Genomic DNA, 18,200 nt, shown 5'->3' on the forward strand with positions numbered 1-18,200 from the left:
TTAGATCTCCCCAACATGACGTCTAGTCTGTATCGCAACGCGTATTTTTCTGGGCACAGTGCTCAGATTATTGCAAAGTGTGATTTCCCAGTAAGGTTATTTTTAAATCTGGCAAGTTGATTGCGTTCAAAAGATGTAAATCTATAATTCTTTAAATGACAATATAATATTTTACCAATGTTTTCTAATTTTAATTATTTAATTTGTGACGCTGACTTGACTGCCGGTTATTGGAGGGAAACGATTTCCTCAACATCAATGCCATAGTAAAACGCTGTTTTTGTATATAAATATGAACTTGATAGAACTAAAAATGCATGCATTGTCTAACATAATGTCCTAGGAGTGTCATCTGATGGAGATTGTAAAAGGTTAGTGTATCATTTTAGCTGGTTTTATGGTTTTGGTGACCCTGTCTTTGACTTGACAAAACATTACACACAACTCTTGTAAATGTACTGTCCTAACATACTCTAAATTTATGCTTTCGCCGTAAAACCTTTTTGAAATCGTAAAACGTGGTTAGATTAAGGAGATGTTTATCTTTCAAATGGTGTAACATAGTTGTATTTTTGAAAAATTTGAATTTTGACATTTATTTGGATTCAAATTTGCCGCTCTTGAAATGCACCTGCTGTTGATGGAGTGCACCACAGGTGGCACGCTAGCGTCCCACCTAGCCCCATGTCAAGATGAACACTAACTCCGCTGCACCTTGGTCTACTCTCTCTCACGACAGCCGTTACAGGATGGGTCAACAACATAGTAGTGACTCCATAATAATGACTTAAATGATAGAGGGAAAAGAAGAATACAAATATACAGAATAAAAATATTACAAAACATGCAACAAGGCACTAAAGTAATACTGAAGAAAAAAACATGGAAAAGAAATGAACTTTTTGGCCTAAATGCAAAGCCTTATATTTGGGGCGAAGCCAACACAACACATCACTGAGAAGCATGGTGGTGGCTGCATCATGGTATGGGTAGGCTTGACATCAGCAATAACTGGGGGAGTTTTTCAGGATAAATAAATGCGATGAAGCTAAGCACAGGCAAAATCCTAGAGGAAAACCTGGTTCAGTCTGCTTTAAACCAGACACTGGGAGAGAAATTCCCCTTTCAGTAGGGCAATAACCTACAACACAGGGTCAAATCTAAACTTGTGTTGCTTACCAAGAAGACATTGAATGTTCCTGAATGGCCAAGTTACAGTTTTGACTTAAATCTGCTCTAAAATCTATTCTATTCCACTAAGCTAACATATTCAATTGTTTTAAGATGGTCATACCAAGGATCATTTAGTTATTTCATTTAGAATTTTAGGACCCCATTAAGTATTAAACATTTATTTTTATGAAACATTGAATTTGGCCTGACTGCGATTTTCCCATAGAAACACATTGAATAACAGGTTCATACATGGAAAAACAGTCAATGAGTAAGGTCGCCATTGGCGGATGCGGTAGAATGAGACGCAGCCCATGCAAAAAAAACAGATCTCTCTAGCTTAATCAAAAAATAATAAGAATCATCTTTCTTCCACTTTGACATTAGATCATTTTGTGTAGATTGACACTTTGTAGCACAATAAAATGTGAAGAAATCATCCAAGGGGCATGAATACTTTTGAAAGGCACTGTCTGTACAGTATATCAGCAACACCTGCAAAGCAGCCTACTGAGACAAACAGTCTTTTGATGTCCACTTCCTATTGCTATATATAGCTACAGTTGAAGTCGGAAGTTTACATACACCTTAGCCAAATGCATTTAAACTCAGTTTTTCACAATTCCTGACATTTAATCCTAATAAAAATTCCCTGTCTTAGGTCAGTTAGGATCACCACTTTATTTTAAGAAGGTGAATTGTCAGAATAATAGCAGAGAGAATGATTTATTTCAGCTTTAATTTCTTTCATCACATTCAGTGGGTCAGACGTTTACATACACTCAATTAGTATTTGGTAGCACTGCCTTTAAAATGTTTAACTTGGGTCAAACGTTTCGGGTAGCCTTCCACAAGCTTCCCACAATAAGTTGGGTGAATTTTGGCTCATTCCTCCTGACAGAGCTGGTGTAACTGAGTCAGGTTTGTAGGCCTCCTTGCTTGCACACGCTTTTTCAGTTCTGCCCACAAATGTTCTACAGGCTTGAGGTCAGGGCTTTGTGATGGCCACTCCAATACCATGACTTTGTTGTCCTTAATTAAGCAATTTTGCCACAACTTTGAAGGAGGCTTGGGGTCATTGTCTATTTGGAAGATCCATTTGCAACCAAGCTTTAACTTCCTGACTGATGTCTTGAGAAGTTGCTTCAATATATCCACATCATTTTCCTTTCTTCATGAGGCCATCTATTTTGTGTGCACCAGTCCCTCCTGCAGCAAAGCACCCCCACAACATGATGCTGCCACCCCCGTGCTTCACGTTTGGGATGGTGTTCTTCGGCTTGCAAGCCTCCCCCTTTTTCCTCCAAACATAACATTATGGCCAAACAGTTCTATTTTTGTTTCATCAGACCAGAGGACATTTCTCCAAAAAGTACGATCTTTGTCCCCATGTGCAGTTGCAAACCGTAGTCTGGCTTTTTTATGGAGCAGTGGCTTCTTCCTTGCTGAGCGGCCTTTCAGGTTATGTCGATATAGGACTCGTTTTACTGTGGATATAGATACTTTTGTACCTGTTTCCTCCAGCATCTTCACAAGGTCCTTTGCTGTTGTTCTGGGATTGATTTGCACTTTTCGCACCAAAGTACGTTCATCAGAACGCATCTCCTTCCTGAGCGGTATGACGGCTGCGTGGTCCCATGGTGTTTATACTTGCGTACTATTGTTTGTACAGATGAACATGGTACCTTCAGATGTTGGACCAGACTTGTGAAGGTCTACAATTTATTTTCTGAGGTCTTTGCTGATTTCTTTTTATTTTCCCATGATGTCAAGCAGAGGCACTGAGTTGGAAGGTAGGCCTTGAAATACATCCACAGGTACACCTCCAATTGACTCAAATTTTGTCAATTAGCCTATCAGAAGCTTCTAAATCAGTGCATTATAAGTGAAATAATCTGTCTGTAAAGAATTGTTGGAAAATTACTTGTGTCATGCACAAAGTAAATGTCCTTGCCAAAACTATAGTTTGTTAACAAGAAATTTCTGGAGTGGTTGAAAAACGAGTTTTAATGACTCCAACCTAAGTGTACAGTGAGGGAAAAAAGTATTTGATCCCCTGCTGATTTTGTACGTTTGCCCACTGACAAAGAAATGATCAGCCTATAATTTTAATGGTAGGTTTATTTGAACAGTGAGAAACAGAATAACAACAAAAAAATCCAGAAAAACGCATGTCAAAATGTTATAAATTGATTTGCGTTTTAATAAGGGGAGTAAGTATTTGACCCCCTCTCAATCAGAAAGATTTCTGGCTCCCAGGTGTCTTTTATACAGGTAACGAGCTGAGATTAGGAGCACACTCTTAAAGGGAGTGCTCCTAATCTCAGTTTGTTACCTATATAAAAGACACCTGTCCACAGAAGCAATCAATTAATCAGATTCCAAACTTTCCACCATGGCCAAGACCAAAGAGCTCTCTAAGGATGTCAGGGACAAGATTGTAGACCTACACAAGGCTGGAATGGGCTACAAGACCATCGCCAAGCAGCTTGGTGAGAAGGTGACAACAGTTGGTGCGGTTATTCGCAAATGGAAGAAACACAAAAGAACTGTCAATCTCACTCGGCCTGGGGCTCCATGCAAGATCTCACCTCGTGGAGTTGCAATGATCATGAAAACGGTGAGGAATCAGCCCCGAACTACAAAGGAGGATCTTGTCAATGATCTCAAGGCAGCTGGGACCATAGTCACCAAGAAAACAATTGGTAACACACTACGCCGTGAAGGACTGATATCCTGCAGCGCCCGCAAGGTCCCCCTCCTCAAGAAAGCACATATACATGTCCATCTGAAGTTTGCCAATGAACATCTGAATGATTCAGAGGACAACTGGGTGAAAGTGTTGTGGTCAGATGAGACCAAAATGGAGCTCTTTGGCATCAACTCAACTCGCTGTGTTTGGAGGAGGAGGAATGCCTATGACCCCAAGAACACCATCCCCACCATCAAACATGGAGGTGGAAACATTATGCTTTGGGGGTGTTTTTCTGCTTTGGGGGTATTCCAGCATGACAATGACCCAAAACACACGGCCATGGCAACAAAGGAGTGGCTCAAGAAGAAGCACATTAAGGTTCTGGAGTGACCTAGCCACATTTCCCATAGAAAATCTGTGGAGGGAGCTGAAGGTTCGAGTTGCCAAACGTCAGCCTCGAAACCTGACTTGGAGAAGATCTGCAAAGAGGAGTGGGACAAAATCACTCCTGAGATGTGTGCAAACCTGGTGGCCAACTACAAGAAACGTCTGACCTCTGTGATTGCCAACAAGGGTTTTGCCACCAAGTACTAAGTCATGTTTTGCAGAGGGGTCAAATACTTATTTCCCTCATTAAAATGTAAATCAATTTATAACATTTTTGACATGCGTTTTTCTGGATTTTGTTGTTGTTATTCTGTCTCTCACTGTTCAAATAAACCTACCATTAAAATTATAGACTGATCATTTCTTTGTCAGTGTGCAAACGTACAAAATCAGCAGGGGATCAAATACTTTCTTCCCTCACTGTATGTAAACTTCCGAGTTCAACTGTATTTTGCACTATCCATCCATTTGTCTAATGTTATTGTTTTATGCTTTGTCCATTTATCTGTCTCACACTTTGTCTGTAGCCTACCTGCTTGTAGCTTTATACATTTGTCTGCCTCCATTTGTGCAATGCCCCGCTATGGTGCATGTAGAGTTGCAACACCAAAGCCTGGGAATTGCATGAGTGGCCCTGCTGATGTCTCCGTCCTCAGGTTTACCGACAGTGGATGAGTTTCCTCGGATTGAAGGAGTCTGATGAAACTGTAAGCACGTCAGTCTGTAATGAGCATTTCACCCGGGAGTCTATTTGCCAATGGAGATGGGCTTTCAGACGAGGCTCAATGAAGATGCCGTTCCGACCATCTATCCGGACTGCGAGACTGTAAGTAAAAAGAGCCTCTCGGCTAGCTACCTAGTTAACTGATCAAATGTCAATTCTAAGCTGCCATAGTAGGGAATGTGTTTCCTGACATGCTTATGCAAGTAGCTATCTAGCTAACGTTAGCAGTACAAAATGTGTAATGTTATGGTATCAGAACTTCGGAATAAAGTGAGAGGTCATAGTTACATCTATTTACAGGTTTCTAGCATGAGAGATCGGCCCACTGCAGGTTTGCGATTTCTCAGCACAAGCATCCCCAGTGTAATGCAATGGAGGAGCAAGGGTGAGTTTATGATGCCTAAATAGCCAGAAACTACAATGGTGCTCATAACAACAGATCGACAACCAGAATAATTAGCTAACTAACTAGTTGACTTGGCTATTCCTTTTGCGTTGCCCCACCTACTCCAATGTAATGTTTACCTCATGTTACTGTTGCCACTGACATGCTTGACATTCTGATTATCTCGAATAGAATACAGGCCTATACTGTGAAAATGTGCAGCTCATTTGAAAGACAGAGGAACAATATCAACACACATTATGTGCTCTTCTTTCTGAGGTAGGGTTCAGTGGAGCTGTAGCTGGGTCAGGATACTGTGAAAGCCTAGGGAAAGGGCTGCACTCGGGGTAGGGAAGCTCTTTGGGGGCAGACAGTTTGAATGGGCTTGCCTAATTTCTGTAGCCTACAGTTCACCAGATGATCAAACCTGTCATTTGCCTGTTTATCATCCCAAAGAGTTGCATGTGGATCGCAGGCTGTGGTCGTAGTACCACTGAGACACTACGCAATCTGTGTTGTCTTTCTGCATTTACAACCACCCAGTATATGCGAAAATGTGTGTGCGTCTTGCGATACAGCAAAACTGGTATGCATGCCTGAAGCCTCAGTGCATACTCGCATTCCAGTGAAAAGGCGGACTATTCCAGCGATGACTCAAGTTATCACCCAGATGATGACACAATCTGCAATGGCGAACTGTAAGATACAAGGTCACTACAGTGTAATGGTCATTTATGACCAAATGTGTTTTACTGATACATTTTATACGTGAAATGTATTGCTGTGCCAAAGTACTATATCTAGACCCCTAGATATAGTACTTTGGCACAGCAATACATTTTTTGGAAGGCCAAAAAGATCATCAAGGACAACAACCACCTGAGCCACTGCCTGTTCACCCCGCTACCATCCAGAAGGCGAGGTCAGTACAGGTGCATCAAAGCAGGGACAGAGAGACTGAAAAACAGCTTCTATCTCAAGGCCATCAGACTGTTAAACAGCCATCATTAACACAGAGAGTCTGCTGCCTACATACAGACTCAAATCTCTGGCCACTTTAATAAACGGATCACTAGTCACTTTACTAATGCCACTTTAATAATGTTTACATATCTCCATTACTCATTTCATATCTATATACTGTATTAGTATAATATATATATATATATATACTGCCTAGAAGGCCAGCATCCTGGAGTCGCCTCTTCACTGTTGACACTGAGACTGGTGTTTTGCGGGTACTATTTAATGAAGCTGCCAGTTGAGGACTTGTGAGGTGTCTGTTTCTCAAACTAGACACTCTAATGTACAATGTCCTCTTGCTCAGTTGTGCACCAGGGCCTCCCACTCCTCTTTCTATTCTGGTTAGAGCCAGTTTGCGCTGTTCTGTGAAGGGAGTAGTACACAGCGTTGTACGTAATCTTCAGTTTCTTGGCAATTCCTCGCATGGACTAGCCTTTATTTCTCAGAATAAAAATAGACTAATGAGTTTCAGAAGAAAGTTCTTTGTTTCTGGCCATTGAGCCTGTAATTGAACCCACAAATGCTGATGCTCCAGATACTCAACTAGTCTAAAGAAGGCCAGTTGTATTGCTTCTTTAATCAGGACAACAGTTTTCAGCTGTGATAACATAATTGCAAAAGGGTTTTCTAATGATCAATTAGCCTTTTAAAATGATAAACTTGGATTAGCTAACACAACGTGCCATTGGAACACAGGAGTGATGGTTGCTGATAATGGGCCTCTGTACGCCTACAGTATGTAGGTATTCCATTAAAAATCAGCCATTTCCAGCTACAATAGTCATTTACAACATTAACAATGTCTACACTGTGTTTCTGATCAATTTGATATTATTTTCGATGGACAAATAATTCACTTTTCTTTTCAAAAACAAGGACATTTCTTAGTGACCCCAAACTTTTGAACGGTAGCGTATATATTCTTATTCCATTCCATTCCTTTACTTAGATTTGTGTGGATTAGGTAGTTGTTGTGGAATTGTTAGATTACATGTTAGATATTGCTGCACTGTCGGAACTAGAAGCACAAGCATTTCGCTACACTCACAATAACATCTGCTAACCATGTGTATGTGACCAATGAAATTTGATTTGATCAATTGAATGTTAAACATACTTGTGATGTTCACCTACATGTCTGTCATGTTCTCTTACAGACTTCTCCTGTCAGCCATGCATTACAATGAGAATGCAGACATTCTCAGGCCTCAGGCAACCACTCCAGCCGGAGAATCCTGGTTCAAATTCGGTTCCCTAAGGGGGCTTTCACACCAAATTGGTTTGGAGCTTTTTTTTACTCTGGTGCATTTACCCTGTTAGTTCAGTTCGTTTGGACTGGTGTGAACAATCTTCTGGTGTGAACTGGTGTGAACACGCTTCAGATGACAACACAGTCCAGACTAAACGCAGGAAAATAACCAGAGTCGCACAGTATTATTGGTTGTTTGACTGTGAGCATTTGATGAAATGCACGCAGCATCATAACTTGATATGTCTGAAACATTCTGTGAGTAGCAGCGCATTTATGAGCACATCCGATGCAAATAATGTAATGCAGACAGGTTACGCTTCATGATAATCATAGATGGATTTAACTTGAGCATGGACACGTGGTTTTGTTTAGGAATTTTTGTTTGTTTGACATTTGGCAATGTGAAACCAACCAGACCAAATTAAAAAATGTGACAAATAATTGAACTCTGTGAAAAACGCCCTAGTTCGGCGTTAACACTAGGGGTGCGCCATTAAGGCCATACTCATATTCGTAAACATATCTATAAATTGACAGTTGATAGTCGGATAGGATGATACTCGAGATCGGGAAAAAAATGAAGTGTTTTCATATGTCAAAGTAGGAAATCTCCCTGCACCAAATGAAAAAAATACAATGTAACAAATAATCAAACTCTAATTTGAACGATAGCTCAGAACTATGTATGCAGTGTAATATAGAAAATCCCCATCAACTGGATGAGTCACCATTTATAGTTTGGTGGAAATTATCCAACCATTATGTAGGTTGGTGGAAATCCCCATCAACTGAGGATGAGGGGTCTCCATTATGTAGATGTGGAAAGATTAGGCTGAATACTAATAAACTACATTTGGTGACTGGAGTCATTGACCATTTTTTGGGCCTTCCTCTGACACCACCTTGTATATAGGTCCCGGATGGCAGGAAGCTTGGCCACAGTCATGTCCTGGGCCGTACACACTACCCTCTGTAGCGCCTTACGGTCAGATGCCGAGTAGTTGCCATACCAGGCGGGGATGCAACCGGTCAGGATGTTCTCGATGGTGCAGCTGTACAACTTTTTGAGGATCTTGTCGTGCCCTCTTCACAACTGTCTTGGTGTGTTTGGACCATGATAGTTCGTTGGCGATGTGAACACCAAGGAACTTTAAACTCTCAAATACAAAATATCCTAAGTCTTAACAGCATAGAAAATGTACTACTATGATATACAAACGTACATCAGGAGATCGGTTTACCAATGACTTCATGATCTAAGTTCAAACCCAGCTTTTATTCTTCCAAGAGCACCAACTCCCAATATCTCCCATCATCTAATAAACATCACTTTGCATGGACCTAAACATTAAAACAAAGGCATGAAACTTCACACGCATTCTCAGATCTAATCATCACACCTCAACACTGCATGATAAGTGTCGCTCCTCTTTGAACTCTCTGCTGTACAGAATAACACAGTTTCTCTGTAACAATACATCCATAGCACTTACAGTACAATGAAACATATCAACATTCATAGCTCTTCATGAACTCTTAAAACAATCCAAACATGACAATTGAACTCACAGAATATCATTAATTTAGTCAGTGACCCTAGGACGTCACTGACATCAGTGACCCCAGGACTTCAGTGAGAATGTCTCTTCATCGAGATTGCCACAGATCAAGTGTGTTTGACCCCTGTGATAACCCACAGATGGTCTTTCACTCAAACAATGTCATAAATCGGGATTGTCATCACGCTGTGCTGCCACACCAGCCAGTCGGCAAGTCGCGAGTATCACCTTCTCTCAGTCTTCCATTACATGTGTGAAAACACCCTGAGAACGAAGGAAACCACAGTGTGCAACTGTGTGTCTTTAGAAGCTCACACCTAGTAGGGGGGGAAATAGTTATATTGCAAGACTCATGACATTCCACCCATAGAGTTGTGTCGGAGATAGAGCGGCTGTGGGAAGAGACTGGAGGGGCATAACAGAATGAAAGGCACATTTTTTGGTTTGACCTTTACTCAGTCAGTCTGCTAATTTTGGGAGGTTGCATGGAAAAAAAGCACCATGGTAATAAACATAGTCCAAAAATAATTGTATTTTTCATTGAATACATAGACACAATACAAATAGACACCATTCATATGTATAAGCACACACACACACACACAGACAGACACTGTATGGATGGTCAGTCCCTTGCATCCATAGCTCTCCCTATGAACTTGACAGTGGTTACACTTCTTCATGAACTCTTAAAACAATCCAAACATGACAAATGAACTCACAGAATATCATTAATTTAGTCAGTGACCCCAGGACGTCACTGACATCAGTGACCCCAGGACTTCAGTGAGAATGTCTCTTCATCGAGATTGCCACAGATCAAGTGTGTTTGACCCCTGTGATAACCCACAGATGGTCTTTCACTCAAACAATGTCATAAATCGGGATTGTCATCACGCTGTGCTGCCACACCAGCCAGTCGGCAAGTCGCGAGTATCACGTTCTCTCAGTCTTCCACTACATGTGTGAAAACACCCTGAGAACGAAGGAAACCACAGTGTGCAACTGTGTGTCTTTAGAAGCTCACACCTAGTAGGGGGGGAAAATAGTTTTAATGACATTCCACCCATAGAATTGTGTCGGAGATATAGCGGCTGTGGGAAGAGACTAGGGGGACATAGCAGAATGAAAGGCACATTTTTGGGTTTGACCTTTACTTCAGTCAGTCAGCAAATTTTGGGAGATTGCATGGAAAAAAAGCACCATGGCAATAAACATAGTCCAAAAATCATTTTATTTTTCATTGAATACATACAAATACATAGACAATACAAATAGACACAATTCACATGTACAGTGCCTTGCAAAAGTATTCACCCCCCTTGGCGTTTTTCCTATTTTGTTTCATTACAACCAGTAATTTAAATAGATTTTTATTTGGATTTCATGTAATGGACATACACAAAATAGTCCAAATTAGTGAAGTGAAATTTAAAAAATAACTTGTTTCAAAAAATAAAACAAATAAAACAAAATAAGTAGTGCGTGCATGTGTATTCACCCACTTTGCTATGAAGCCCCTAAAAAAGATCTGGCGCAACCAATTACCTTCAGAAGTCACATAATTAGTTAAATAAAGTCCACCTGTGTGCAATCTAAGTGTCACATGATCTGTCACATGATCTCAGTATAAGGCCCCAGAGTCTGCAACACCACTAAGCAAGGGGCACCACCAAGCAAGCAACACTATGAAGACCAAGGAGCTCTCCAAACAGGTCAGGGACAAAGTTGTGGAGAAGTACAGATCAGGGTTGGGTTATAAAAAAAATATCTGAAACTTTGAACATCCCACGGAGCACCATTAAATCCATTATTAAAAAATGGAAAGAATATGGCACCACAACAAACCTGCCAAGAGAGGGCCACCCACCAAAACTCACGGACCAGGCAAGGAAAGCATTAATCAGAGAGGCAACAAAGAGACCAAAGATAACCCTGAAGGAGCTGCAAAGCTCCACAGCGGAGATTGGAGTATCTGTCCATAGGACCACTTTAAGCCGCATACTCCACAGAGCTGGGCTTTACGCAAGAGTGGGCAGAAAAATTGCTTAAAGAAAAAAATAAGCAAACAGGTTTGATGTTTGCCAAAAGGCATGTGGGAGACTACCCAAACATATGGAAGAAGGCACTCTGGTCAGATGAGACTAAAATTGAGCTTTTTGGCCATCAAGGAAAACACTATGTCTGGCGCAAACCCAACACCTCTCATCACCCCGAGAATACCATCCCCACAGTGAAGCATGGTGGTGGCAGCATCATGCCTTGGGGATGTTTTTCATCGGCAGGGACTGGGAAACTGGTCAGAATTGAAGGAACGATGGATGGCACTAAATACAGGGAAATTCTTGAGGGAAACCTGTTTCAGTCTTCCAGAGATTTGAGACTGGGATGGAAGTTCACCTTCCAGCAGGACAATGACGCTAAGCATACTGCTAAAGCAACACTTGAGTGGTTTAAGGGGAAACATTTAAATGTATTGGAATGGCCTAGTCAAAGCCTCAATCCAATTGAGAATCTGTGGTATGACTTAAAGATTGCTGTACACCAGCGGAACCCATCCAATTTGAAGGAGCTGGAGCAGTTTTGCCTTGAAGAATGGATGAAAATCCCAGTGGCTAGATGTGCCAAGCTTATAGAGACATACCCCAAGAGACTTGCAGCTGTAATTGCTGCAAAAAGGTGGCTCTACAAAGTATTGACTATGGGGGGTGAATAGTTTTGAATGCTCAAATTTTAAGTTTTTGTCTTATTTCTTGTTTGTTTCACAATAAAAAATATTTTGCATCTTCAAAGTGGTAGGCATGTTGTGGAAATCAATTCCTTTAATTCCAGGATGTAAGGCAACAAAATAGGAAAAATGCCAAGAGGGGTAAATACTTTCGCAAGCCACTGTATAAGCACACACACACACTGTATAGATGGTCAGTCCCTTGCATCCATAGCTCTGCCTATGAAACTGACAGTGGTTACACTTTTCCAGTGTTTTCCCATTAAAAGCGATAATAATTAAAAGCGATAATACTCATTCAAGGGTTTTCTTTATTTTTACATTGTAGAATAATAGTATGAAATAATACATTTTGAATCATGTAGTAACCAAAAAAGTGTTAAACAAATCAAAATATATTTAATATTTGAGATTTTTCAAAGTAGCCACCCTTTGCTTGATGGATTAAATAAGGATTTTTAAGCTTTGAGACATGGATTTTGTATGTGTGCCATTCAGGGGGTGAAGATTTAAGTGGTAGTAGGTGCCAGGCGCATCGGTTTGTGTCAAGAACTGCAACGCTGCTGGGTTTTTCACACTCAGCAGTTTCCGGTGTGTATCAAGAATGGTCCACCACCCAAAGGACATCCACCCAACTTGACACAACTGTGGGAAGCATTGGAGTCAACATTGGCCAGCATCCCTATGGAATGCTTTCGACACCTTGTAGAGTTCATGCCCTGAGGAATTGAGGCTGTTCCGAGTGTAAAAGGGGGGCGAGTGCAACTCAATATTAGGAAGGTGTTCCTAATATTTGGTATACTCAGTGTATACTGATGTTCCCTTACAGCCTGCGCTTGAGGTTCTAGTGAGAGTGCAAATAGGTATCCCTGTTTTGTACTCCTATGCAATACAACTCAGGCGGACCAGGTTTCCTATTTGGATGCATGCAGTGGGACCACGGTAGAGGGTACGAACCATATGGATAAATGAGGGTGCGAAGCCAAAACGCTTAAAAAGCTGGACATAGATAGTCCCACTCCACACCGTCAAAGGCCTTCTCTGAATCCAAAGAAAAGCCTGAACAAGACTGCTGCTGAGCAGGGGCAGCATCAATAAAACTGTACGTAGTAAACAACGGATATTATCCGAAGCCATACGGCCCTTTATGAATCCTGCCTCATCTAGATTTACCAGGGATGAAATACAAGTGTCCAATCTTCTTGATAGAACCTTTGCATACAGCTTGAAATCACAATTCAAATATGACAAGGGCCTGTAGCTGGAACATTTCACAGAATCTTTTTCACTTTTTAAAATAAGGGAAATAAGTGCAGTTTTCTGATATCTGTGAATAGTTCCAACCTCAAGCGAATAATTAATTGAGTCCAGAAGAACAGAACCAACAGTATCCCGTAATACAGTGAATAATTTGAGTGGTATGACATCCTGCCCTGGCAATTTAGATTTTGGCATTGAGTCCAAATAATCTTTCAATTCACCCAAGGTGATGGAAGCATGACATTTGATTGCATGATTCTCTGAGTGTAGGGAGCTCCAAAGAAGTGAAGGCTTGATTGATTAGAGGTACATAAGTTACCATTTACATTTTTTATTATATCAATGGATGCTAATTGTTCCGATTGCCTCAGTCTCAATGCCAAAAGTCTGCTCAGCCTGCATTTTGCATTCTGCATTTTCATAGTTGTTTTGACAGGTTCTCAGATGGAGAAATTCTGCCTTGGAGGACATTAGAGACTTGCATTCAGATTTGACAGTAGAAAGTTCCCTCTGTCTGTCATCTGTATAGTTGGATCTTTGTAAAGACTCAAGGCGAGATATTTTATTCTCAAGGGAAGATGACTTACAGTTAGGTTCTCTATTCCGATGTGAGGAAAAATATGTACAAGCTCCCATTATGAAACACTTTGTTACTTTCCATAAGGAGTGTGAATTGACATCTGATTGAGAATGAACCTCGAACAAAATCTTGACCGCCTTTCTTAATTTGGTTAAGGAAGTCGTTATTCTGTGAGAGAGAAACATTGAAATGCCACCTCTTAAACCCAGAAGGTCCAGGGGTGTTCAAAATAAATCAAGGCAGGCGCATGATCTGACAAGAGTATCTAATAGTTGCATGGGTAACACATTTAAAAAATATATATATAATCAATTTGAGAAAATAAATGGTGGCGAGAGGAATAGAAGGTGTAGTCTTTGGTAGTTGGGTTTCTTAGACACCAGACATCAAAAATGTTCAATGAAGCCCTTCCTGCAGAGATGTCAGGGTAGAATCAATAGAGTGGTCAAAAAGTTCAAATCATCTCCCAGGATGAGAACATAGTCTGAGAAATCCTACAACTTTAGCTGTAGCGTAATCCAATAGTAACCAATACAACAGAAATATGTACATAGTTCTCTCAATCTCCGTCACATGAATTCTAATACAATTACTCTTACATATGTAAATAACTGTAGCTCAATGAGTTAACTGTAAACATTAACTCTGTAACCCATTAAAGTTACAACATCCTCCTCCCCCATGAACAAATGTGTTCATCTAAATCTCTCAACAGTATATCAACTGAATAGGTCTTCTCATCAAAGTCCCTGAGGCAGTACAAACTGAACATGACCTAACTAGGCTATCTGGGCCTTCTGTCCCACTTTTGACTGAGCTAGCTCGATTCTTCTACCCAGAGACCTCCAAAGAAAATCCTGATTGGATATTTTTTTCTCTTAAGTATTAACTATTCTATTTCCAACAAAAACTGAAGAGTTTCAATCAAAAGATCATAAAAATGATTGTAAAGATTAAGTAAAAATTAAAAACGAAATTGAATGAAATATATACAGTACCAGTCAAACGTTTCAACACCTACTCGTTCCAGGGTTTTTCTTTATTTTTACTATTTTCTACATTGTAGAATAATAGTGAATACATCAAAACTATGAAATAACACTTATGGAATCATGTAGTAAAAAAGTGTTAAACAAATCAAAATATATTTATATTTGAGATTCTTCAAAGTAGCCACCCTTTGCCTTGATGACAGCTTTACACACTCTTATCGTGTTGCACACTCTTGTCACTCGGGGCTCCCGAGTGGCGCAGCGGTCTAAGGCACTGCATCTCAGTGCTAGAGGCATCACTACAGATCCTGGGCTGTATCACAAACGGACGTGACTGAGAGTCCCATAGGGCGGCTCACAATTGGTCCAGCATGGTCCGGGTTAAGGTTTGGCTGGGGTAGGCCGTCATTGTAAATAAGAATTGTTCTTATTTTAATTGTTTTATTAATCTGTATTCGCTTCTGAATCTCAGTCTCTTCAACCCAGCGAGTGAAGGTTATGAGCTGTTGTAAGAAGTGACTCTGGAGGCTGGAAAGTCCCGCCTATCACACTGTCAAATGAAACACAACGCTGGAAATCTATCTGCATCCACATGAACTAGTCCCGGCATTGTTCTTTGACAAACACGAAAGGTTGTAAATTGAATTCAATAGAAGAAAACAGAGAGAAAGGGAGAGAGACTGCGAATTCCTTAATGTGGGAATTGGCTACAGTCTCTCTCTCTCCTTCTCTCGCTCTGTTTTATTGTATTGAATCATATGTGGCCTAAATACTTAAACACTTATCTAAAGTGGGCAGGGGGGGAACACTTGAAATGCACTAATCTGAAATATGTAGTTTGGCTGTTATAAGGTATTATATAAGCCAATGGTCATCTATTAGGCATTTATTCAGTAATATTTCTTCTTTATCTAATAAATGTGTTCATTCATTCAGAAGTAGGAAGTTGCTGGGCCCAGCACATGCAGTGTGGTCCCCTGTTCTTCTGGTACCAGTGCAGTGGGAAAGGATACTAGTTTTAGCAGAGACAGCTCAGAAGTGAGTGCAGTAGATATAGGAGAAGAGAGACACACAGATGTAATGCCAGTTAATATGTTGGCTCTATTTGTAATAGCAATTAACACTTAGGAGTGACAGTGACAGACAGAGTGACAACAGAGGAGCACAAGGAGAATCACAGACAGACAGTGACAGGCAGACAGAGACAGACTGCACACCAAGGAGGCAACAGAGGCAGTTATACTGGTGAGTTGCATCTCCAGTGGTGCTTTTACCTGTTGTATTTTTATTAAACATGAGCTGGTTAAAAAAAAAGGACTATGTTTCGCCGGTCACTGTTACAGTAAAATGAGAGGGGGGAATTTGTCCCAGTCCAGCCTTGTTTTTAAGAGACACTTTCCCAAGTAAAGTATTGTTAATTGTGAAACGTACCTGGTTGTCAGTCATACTTCCTGAATTTGCACCATAACCAGAGTTTTCTCATATCTGACATGTCTTAGTCTGGCTTGCCTTACACTCATAGGTTAGCACAGCAGCTGTGGGAAGAGAACATAACCACAGATATGCACTTGCTGCACGTTTGCAACACTGTCCTATACCATAATACTGTAGTTAGCAACACATTTTATTTGTCACATGCACCGAATACAACAGGAGTAGACCTTACAGGGAAATGCTTACTTACAGGGTCTTAAAAACAATGCTTTAGGAAGTTAAGAAAAATAAATAAAAAAAAGTGTTAAGTAAAACATTTTAAATAGAAAATAAAAGTAACAAATAATTTAACAACAGCAGTAAAATAACAAGCGAGGCTATATCCAGGGGGTACCGGTACAGAGTCAATGTGTGGGGTCACTGGTTAGTTGAGGTAATTGAGGTAATATGTACATGTAGGTAGAGTTAAAGTGACTATGCATAGATTATAAACAGAGAGTAGCAACAGCGTAAAAGAGGGGTCTGGGTAGCCCTTTGATCAGCTGTTCAGGAGTCTTGTGGCTTGGGGGTAGAAGCTGTTAAGAAGCCTCTTGCACCTAGACTTGGCGCTCCAGTACTGCTTGCCGTTCAGTAGCAGAGAGAACCGTCTATGACTAGGGTGGCTGGCATCTGGGACAATTTTTAGGGCCTTCCTCTGACATCGCCTGGTATAGAGGTTCTGGATGGCAGGAAGCTTAGCCCTTTGATGTACTGGGCTGTACGCACTACCCTCTGTAGTGCCTTGCGGTCGGAGGCAGAGCAGTTGCCATACCAGGCAGTGATGTAACCAGTCAGGATGCTCTCAATGGTGCAGCTGTAGAACCTTTTGAGGATCTGAGGACCCATGCCAAATCTTTTCAGTCTCCTGAGGGGGAATAGGCTTTGTCGTGCCCTCTTCACGACTGTCTTAGTGTGTTTGGACCATGATAGTTTATTGGTGATGTGGACACCAAGGAACTTGAAGCTCTCAACCTGTTCCACTACAGCCCCGTCGATGAGAATGGGGGCGTGCTCTGTCCTCCTTTTCCTGTAGTCCACAATCATCTCTTGGGCACAGGGACTATGGTGGTCTGCTTGAAACATGTTGGTATTACAGACTCACTCAGGGAGAGGTTGAAAATGTCAGTGAAGACACTTGCCAGTTGATCAGCGCATGCTCGGAGTACATGTCCTGGTAATCCGTCTGGCCCTGCGGCCTTGTGAATGTTGACCTGTTTAAAGGTCTTACATCGGCTACGTGATCACACAGTCATCCGGAACAGCTGGTGCTCTCATGCATGTTTCAGTGTTACTTGCCTCGAAGCGAGCATTGAAGTAATTTAGCTCATCTGGTAGGTTTGTGTCACTGGGCAGCTCGTGGCTGTGCTTCCCTTTGTAGTCTGTAATAGTTTGCAAGCCCCGCCACATCCGACGAGCATCGGAGCCGGTGTAGTACGATTCAATCTTAGTCCTGTATTGACGCTTTGCCTGTTTGATGGTTCGTCAGAGGGAATAGTGGGATTTCTTATAGGCTTCAGAGTTAGAGTCCCGCTCCTTGAAAGCACCCGCTCTACCCTTTAGCTCCGTGCTGATGTTGCCTGTTATGCATGGCTTCTGGTTGGGTCTACTTAAACAGTTAACAAGGTGGCAGTAGCACCATCAGAAACCATTTACAAATTTTTTATAAATTGGAAATGACAATAACTATTAAAGAAATGAGTTCTCCTAACCGTAACCACCTAACCATAACCATAGTCATATTGTGGAACACTGAGGTGTGTGGTGTGAGTAGGCACTTTTCCCACATGATCTTGAAGCCAGTGGAGGCTGGTGAGAGGAGCTATAGGAGGACATGTGGTTTTCATGTTTGATACTATTCCATTAATTCCATTCTAGACATTACAATGAGCCGGACCTCCTATAGCTCCTCCTACCTCTGCTTGAAGCCCACCCAACACCCTCCTTTGTGGAACTATTCAACAGTGAGAAG

This window comes from Salmo salar, chromosome ssa09 (genome assembly GCF_905237065.1).
Source record: "Salmo salar chromosome ssa09, Ssal_v3.1, whole genome shotgun sequence".
NCBI lineage: Eukaryota > Metazoa > Chordata > Actinopteri > Salmoniformes > Salmonidae > Salmo > Salmo salar.